Source organism: Tasmannia lanceolata, unplaced genomic scaffold (genome assembly GCF_043159265.1).
Source record: "Tasmannia lanceolata isolate RefF3 unplaced genomic scaffold, GAP_Taslan_0.1 ptg000018l, whole genome shotgun sequence".
Lineage (NCBI taxonomy): Eukaryota > Viridiplantae > Streptophyta > Magnoliopsida > Canellales > Winteraceae > Tasmannia > Tasmannia lanceolata.
Genome location: NW_027518695.1, coordinates 27,505,341 through 27,513,685, shown reverse-complemented (window position 1 = coordinate 27,513,685; position 8,345 = coordinate 27,505,341). Strand labels below are relative to the sequence as shown.

The window sequence follows — 8,345 nt, the reverse complement described above, 5'->3', positions numbered from 1 at the left end:
TTTAGATCCGTATCTTGCCATTGAACACCTATTAAATCCACTTAAATCTTCAAACTCCTCAGATTATCCTCGAAATTTCGTTATAAAGTGATCATAAGGCGCAAACGGTTTAACCCTTCTTTATGACATTTACGAAATTATTTTTAAATCTCCTAAGCTCCACAGATCTCTCTTCTTTACGAATCCTACCATTTTATATCCAAAATTTCGAAGCCCTAATTACAAATGCACATCGCTACGAGTTTCTATCCTAGGCAAAATATTCTACTCTTATGATCCCCCAGGAACAAGACCTATCGCCACTAATAGCATGCTAAACATAGTAACTACAACAAGATTTAAAATTACAGGGGAAAGCATTAATTAAAATTTTGACCTTCAGCCGTCGCATCTGATGCCTCAGCATTGTCATTGACGAGTGCAAAGAAACGCCTCTCTGATCCTTGTTGTGCATTCCTATATTGGCTCAGAGGATGATATTTGATTCCCTTCCCTTGATTCTTCAGTTGAGGAACAGTAGGTTTTGCCGGAGCCGGTAATCGCGGAGTAGAGGTCTGCTGCGGTGCTTTGTTTCCATTTAGGGATTTGTTCGCCTTGGGGCAGTTGTACTGCTTGTGGTTAGGATCTCCACAAAGATAACATACATCAAGTCCTCCAGCACTGTCCCTCATGCCTCTTACCAGAAGTCGGACACAAGGTTGTTGGTCTAGGGTTGCCCTCAGTCCTTGGCTTCTTCGGAGGTGGAGCAAGACTCTTGCTCCTGGATGCTGATGCTCTAGCTGCCACAACCAATTTCTCGCTGTTTTCAGCGACTTCAACCATCACACAAGCCTCAGCTAGGGTCTGAGGTCAGAGGTTTACTATGCTTGCCATCACTCCGGGGCAAAGGCCAATGATAAATTGTCGTACATGGTCTCTTTCAATCGCAGCAAAGCCCAGTGCATAACGGGATAGGGTTCTGAATCTAGTACTATACTGTGCTTCTGTCAGGTTGCCCTGCCTGAGTGACGCAAACTTAGCATCCAACGAGTCTTGAACATGAACCGGAAAATAATGGTCATTAAACATGGCCTTAAACTGTTCCTAGGTCTCAGTCCAAAATGCAGGATCATTTTGTTCAACTGACTTCCACCAAATGCTTGCATCACCCTTCAGGAGGAAGGAGGCCATCCTGATCCTTTTGAGCGTCGGTGCATTCCAGGGCAGCGAAAATACGCTCTACTTTCACAATTCAACTATCGGCTGTCATTGGGTCTCCTACCCCAAAGAATGCAGGAGGGTCATAATCCTTGAACTGCCGTTGCACTCGCGATGGTTCAACCCTAGGAGGAGGAGCCTCAAGATTTGCTGCAATGCTCTGGAGTGCGGCCTGAGTTGCCGCTTGATATCCAAATCCAAATACAAAATACGAGGTATCCAAACGGGTAAGTTGAAAGTGGTCATTGAGGACACTTGTCCTGCTTCTCATACTTCAGGTGGGACCGGGCTAGACTTGGGTCCCTCAAAGTAGGGGTGTAAACGAGCCGAGCTTGGCCAGGCTCGGCTCGTTAAGCTCACAAGTGAGGCTCGGGCTCGGGCTCGGGCTTGGGCTCGGCTCGGTCAGGCTCGCGAGCGGCTCGCGAGCCTTACCGAGCTCGGGTTATATTATGTTCACACCCCTCATCTTCCCTGGACAGCCCTACTAGTATAATTTGACTACTTTTTTTACACGATGGGGGGTGGTCCTAGTAACAAATGGGGTTCCAAAAATGAAGTGACATATTTTGCCCCCCCCCCCTTTCACTCCATGGACAACCCCTTTTAATGTATATATTAATATATAATATATATATTTAAATATATTAAATTCTTAACGAGCCTTAACGAGCCGAGCCGAGCCTGGCCTAACTCGGGCTCGGCTCGTTAAGGATTCCAGCCGAGCTCGAGCGAGCTTCCGAGCCCGAGCCAAAATTGACACCCTTACCTCAAAGACAACAAATACGGGCTTTTTGACTGAGCGTCTAGACAGGATTCAACAGTTTTTGTCTGCTGAGGGGGTGGATGCAGTTTTCAATGGAAAGACTGAGAGGAGGCATCTGAAAAGTTGACTTTCATGCCCCTGCTGCCAGGCTTTGCAGAAAAACGAGAAGAAAGTTACTGAAGAAGAAATCATGGTGGTAGATGTCGATTATAAATCGGACGATAAGGATCTCGATGCGTCAAGAGTGGCGATTGAGCAAATCCAATAGTGGTGTGGGAATCCCGAGGTGCTGGCCCACAAGGTGTTTACGAGTGAGATTATTGTTCTTTTATTTTTATGATCACAAGAGGTCCGAGCAACTAAAGCTAGATAGTTATAAAAAATGAATTGAAAGTGCAAAATTGACTTTATCAATGGAAAAACTTAATCATCCCTAAAATTTTCTTGCTTTTAACACACGGAAGGCATATTAGTTGAAGAAACCGTATTAAATTCCTAAAATTTTCTAGCTTTTTAACACATGGAACGCTTATTAGTTGAAGAAGCCCTAATAAATTCCTAAAATTTTCTAGCTTTTTAACAGAAGAAACCCTATTCAAATTTTACCTACAAGGGCCTAAAAACATGTTAGTTGAAGAAACCTTATTCAATTTTTTATCTCGAGGGGCTTAGATTTATGATAATGGCCCTCTAAATTAACTATAATCACACTATTTCCCTGTAAATTATGAAAGGGGAAAAAATCATAAGAAAAATTATTCGGCCCAAAATGTTTTTCTTGCAATCCAAACAGGGAACGAAAGACATATTGGGGCATGTTTGGAAGATAGACACATCCAGAGTAAATTTGAGTCCTAAATTTTGCAAACGAAAGTCTAGGAAAAATATTAGAAATTAACAGTAAATGATATAAAGAGGCGGTGGAAAGAGACGTAGTGCTGAGGAAATAGAGATTGGCGAAGAGCAGTAATTATTACAAAGACGGGAAAGGTCCGTCTATATTTCACCTCACCCTGCAAGCCATATTGAATGTAACCTATTCTAATGGGATGGAGAAAATGAAAAAAAGTAATAGATGGAGGCAAGTGATATGAATAAAATGTGAAAACGATGTCGAAATTTTTTTTCTCCCTTGATGAAATTAGGTACGGGAAAATATGTAGAAAGAGAAATGTAACTGCTTTCGCCATCTGTAGAGGAGAAAAGCAACGTGGAGAGTCTGCATAGAAAGGATACATGGGCAGTGGTGTTGTGAAGTCTAAAAAAGTAGGTACGGCCCACTTTTTTTTATGATCCAAACCGTTCATCTGTTTGGGAACAACGTAAATAGGTTGTGCCCCAAAAATCATTTCCATTGGATGATCCTAGCCCTCAGATCTGAACTGATCTGAAAATGGAGATTTCCAAAAATTATTTATGGAATCTTCTACAGATCGGAGGGCTAGGATCATCCTATGCAAGAGCTCACTCCAACTATTTCTTATGTATATCGAGAGGGCAATCAATTGCAAATGCTTTGGACAATGAAGCATGTCAAAGTCAGACAAATCAACAATTCATATCCTGGAGGGATCTCTCTAAAGAGGCAAAAGGACCAATGAGATGCAATAGCTTGGGGATCCTCGGTCTCTGTCTTAAGGGTGGATCCTGTTTTTTGTTCTGTGCAAGCTTTAGACAGTACACATCCTCGTTGTCTTGTGAGCCTATTTGGGCCTTGTCCTTCATATTTTTCTAATAAAATCTTCGGCTCCATCCCTGGCGCTTGAGTGTGAAATTCTGAGGTATAAAAAAAAAAGGACTTAGCCCCTTCAAGGAAGAAAACAGTTAAATAACTCACAGTTTTTTGTTTGTTTGTTTAATAATAAAAAGGCAGAAGTGTCACATTCTTGAAGAAGCTTATTTGATTATCTCCCCCTACAATTTATCAACATCAATCAAAAGGATACAAGCAAATCGGCAGCTAACAAGGATGCATAACCTACTCCTTATTTAAGATACATATGGTAAAAAAAATAAGTACTTGGTGATTAGTACTTATAGTAGCCCGGTCAAGCTGAGCATTCTAGTAGGGGCGCTGCCCTGGGAAGTTGCCAGGGGGATCGTAGTTGCAAGTGATGAAGATGGCGCCATTGTTGCATTTCACACGAGCACAACCGAGACGAACTGAATTGCGCCAAACTACCTGAGTGTAGTGACCACATACCTTCCCACTTGCACAAGTGTTAGTGTTGTAGTCATAATTCCCCTTCTCTCCAACCCATAAGTTCACCGCATCTCCGGCCGTCCACTCACGTCCCGACCCCCCAACGAAGAGATTCTCTCCGTAGGTTCCGTTGGAGTGCATGAGTTGGCAATCTCCGGTCCGTTGATTCGCGTAATTCTGGGCATATGCGGCTACGCTGTTGTCCCATGTTATAGGACCCACACCCACTGCAGCGCGAGCCGTGTTGTGAGCATTGACATAGTCTTGTGGAGAGTTTTGGGCTTGGGATTCATGGACCAGGGCTAGACCCATGATACACATCAAGGCTATTACAAGGCTCCATGATTCCATGCTCCTTTCTCTCACTTCTATGCTACACTTAGAGAGTTCCTGATAGAAAAGAGCCTTGTAATTTGGGTATTTATAGTAGAAAAGTCTTGCAAAACTTGAATCTTCAATGATTCCCCTTTCAATGTAAATGTAACTTTTCGGAAACACCATGCAGTGAACAGATTTTCTAATCCATTGAATACATAATGGCCCCACAACCATGACTCAATGACAGAATTTCTTCTCAATTTATGATTTTTGGCATAAACGTACAAATGTAGATATTTACAGCAGAGGTCTTGCAGAATTTCATCAATTGCTTTGGAAAAAGGCTACGTGAAACACATGCAATGAACAGTGATGAAATGTACGTAAATGGGTGAAATTCGATTTGCATGTGGTGGGGAAAATTTCTCATAGATGGAATCACAAAAGTTTGTAATCTAGAGACACTTCTCTGTGGAAACGTACGTATGGGGTCATTTGTAGAAGAAAAGTCTTGCAAAAAGCCTTCAATTAGTGAGGGTGCTCTTTGTGGAATCATACATAAGGGGTAGAAGAAAAGTCTTGTAAAAAGCATTCAATTAGTGAGGGTGTTCTTTGTGGATATTGTAGATTTTATATGATGAATGGTATCGGCGCCCTTGATATTTGATCAAACAGCAGCTCCGTTGGATCAATTTTCAAGGGTGGTACTTCCATCTCACCACCAATAAGTGCATGTAGGCCCACTCATCATCCAATTTCTTTGCGGATATTGTAGATTTTATATGATGCCGTGCCCTTGATATTTGATCACAAAGCAGCTCCGTTGGATCAATTATCAAGGGTGGTACTTCCATCTCACCAACGATAAGTGCATGTCAGCCCACTCATCATCCAATTTCTCATCGATATTGTTATGGGTACGTAAAAATAGTGCTTTACATAGGGAAATGATATCGACACAACCATGTCTTAGTAATTGCACAAAACTAGGTTGTCTTTTCTTTTGTAATTGGCTTGTAAGTGGCATTTAGGCACTGTAATAATCTTTGACAGCTCTTTAAATAATAAACGGCAAGATAAGTAAGTGCAAATATAACAATATGCTTGTGGTGATATCATTTACCCTTTACATAATGCCTCACAAACATGATTTGGTCTTAGATCATATACTTCTATATGAAAAGTTTCATAAGGAGGCAGGTGTTTGACTTGACTAGGATAGAGTCATAGCATTTCATTTTGAATCTTTAGTTGCTAATGATAAGGGCAATTAACAGCCCATGATTTATAATATCTATAGGGGACTGATAACTACAGACCATGTTTTGAAAACTGGGGGAATAACTTTTTTTACACTTATTTAATTGGACGTTGAGAGCTTTTGGAGAATTGTAATAGCTTTAGATAGCCAGTTAAAAAAATGCAAACCAGCCTATTCGTTAACATGGAACATGGTTGCGTGGATATCCTTACATGAGTAACACACCACACCCCCCCCCCCCCACCCCCGGTCTCTCTCTCTCTCTCTCTCTCTCTCTCTCTCTCTCTCCCTCTCTGACCGGCTGTTTCATGAGAATGCAGCCATCTCAAATGAATTAAATGAATAAGACATAATCTTTTGAAAAGTGAGCATATGTGGCTACACTCTCATGCAACAGCCCGACCGCAAAAGTTTGAGGATTGGTACTTCATTATTTGAGCGTCCATATATTTTATTGTGGAGTGGTTTGAGAGTTATGGATTTATTGAGAACGTTGATCTAATTAAATTTATTAGATTATCAGTAATATTATCTAGAATTGTACTATGAAGTTTCAAATACAAGTTGAGACATTGCTTAATTACTTATGGGTCTGAGCCCATGGCTAAGCGGTTGCTGCTGCCACGTCCTTGGCTTGTGCTGTCGGATTGGGGCCTGACCTTTTTCTGCTTAGAGAATTGAAAAAACAAGGAATATTGTTCGCTGAACTGGGCCAGTACTGCCTGTTTTTCCCAATCCTAAATTCCAAGCAGCTAAGATCGTTGAGTACTTGAAGCGTCTTTGGGTCAAGCGATTCGGTTCCACCTATTTTGCCAGCTCTGAAATGTGGAAAATGAAAATTGCTGAAGAACACAACCTAAATTGCAATTAGTAATATTTATTCAAATTGCTTAATTATAGTCCAATATTCCAAGGAATCTGCACCTAAAACCTTGATCTAAAATTGGAAATGATCAAAATCCTACTTAAACCCTCCAAATAAAGAGAGAATCGAACTTTTGAAGTTTGGAGGACATAAAATGGAAGATGAGAAGGAAATCATCGGGTCCGTCCCCGGGCCCAGTGCGAAATTCCTTTTAAAAAAAAGACCTTGCTTCTTCAAGGAAGAAAAAGAGTAACATAACTCCGAAGTTTTTTTTTCTTTCTTTCTTTCGGGGGGGGGGGGGGGGGGGCTGCTGTGAGCACAACTATAATTTCAGTGACCCAGCTTGTCTTTTCATTTTTTAATTGCCTTTTGAGAGCTTTTTGGGTACCGTATTAACCATCGTACAGCTCTGTAAATACTAAAAGACAAGACGTGTTAGTAAAAATATCAAATCATGATTGTTCTGATATCATTTCCCTTTTTTTTAAGAGCAGTGATACCCCCCTCCCCCCCCCTAAAAGATGGGGGTGAAGGAGCCACCGTTAATTCCAAAAGGCATATATGTTAACGATTTCTGTCAAAAGAGGGGAAAATATAATCTTGGAGAAGCTTATCTGATGATCTTCCCCTTCAATTTATTAACTTGCAAAAGGATGTGGCTAGTAAGGATACATAATCTACGCCTTATTTAAGCAAAACATATGATAAACAAAAGGTACACGGCGATTAGTCCATATATAGTAGCTCTGCCCTTCGATGTTTCCACGGGGATCGTAGTTACAGGTGATGAGGATGGCGCCATTGTCGCATCTCACACGAGCAGAACCAAGACGAACTGAATTGCTTGGTTGTGGATCCCAACATATATTTACAGTGAATTCGGTCTCATGATATACACTACGGCCCTATTTGAATTGCGGGAATTTTCTAGAAAATTTTGAAAAAGAAAAACTTTTCAAAATTTTCTAGCTTCATATTTGAACGTCCATATTATATTATATTTTATTTTACTGAGAATTGGTTTGACAGTTATGGATTTACTGAGAACGTTGATGTAATTAAATTTATTAGATTATCATTAATATTATCTAGAATTGTTCTACTATGAAGTTTCAAATACAAGTTGAGACAATCCTTAATTACTTATTCTACACTGAGAGAGTTCGTGATAGAAAAGAGCCTTGTAATTTGGGTATTTATAGTAGAAAAATCTTGCAAAACTTGAATCTTCAATGATTCCCCTTTCAATGTAAATGTAACATTTCGGAAACACATGCAGTGAACAGATTTTCTAATTCATTGAATACATAATGCCCCCACAACCATGACTCAACGACAGAATTTCTTCTCTATTTATGATTTTTAGCATAAACGTACAAATGTGGGTATTTACAGCAGAGGTCTTGCAGAAATCCATCAATTGCTTTGGAAAAAGGCTACGTGAAACACATGCAATGAACAGTGATGAAATGGACGTAAATGGGTGAAATTCGATTTGCATGTGGTGGGGAAAATTTCTCATAGATGGAACCACAAAAGTTTGTAATCTAGAGACACTTCTCTGTGGAAACGTACGTATGGGGTCATTTGTAGAAGAAAAATCTTGCAAAAAGCCTTCAATTAGTGAGGGTGCTCTTTGTGGAATCGTACATAAGAGGTAGAAGAAAAGTCTTGTAAAAAGCATTCAATTAGTGAGGGTGTTCTTTGTGGATATTGTAGATTTTATATGATGAATGGT

At 40.4% G+C, this 8,345-nt stretch overlaps 1 pseudogene; it reads right to left on the bottom strand.

Moving 5' to 3' along the window:
* Positions 1-3,843: 3,843 nt before the first annotated feature.
* On the bottom strand, positions 3,844-4,568 carry LOC143850706 (pathogenesis-related protein PRB1-3 pseudogene; annotated as a pseudogene).
* Between the last annotated feature and the right edge of the window lie 3,777 nt (positions 4,569-8,345).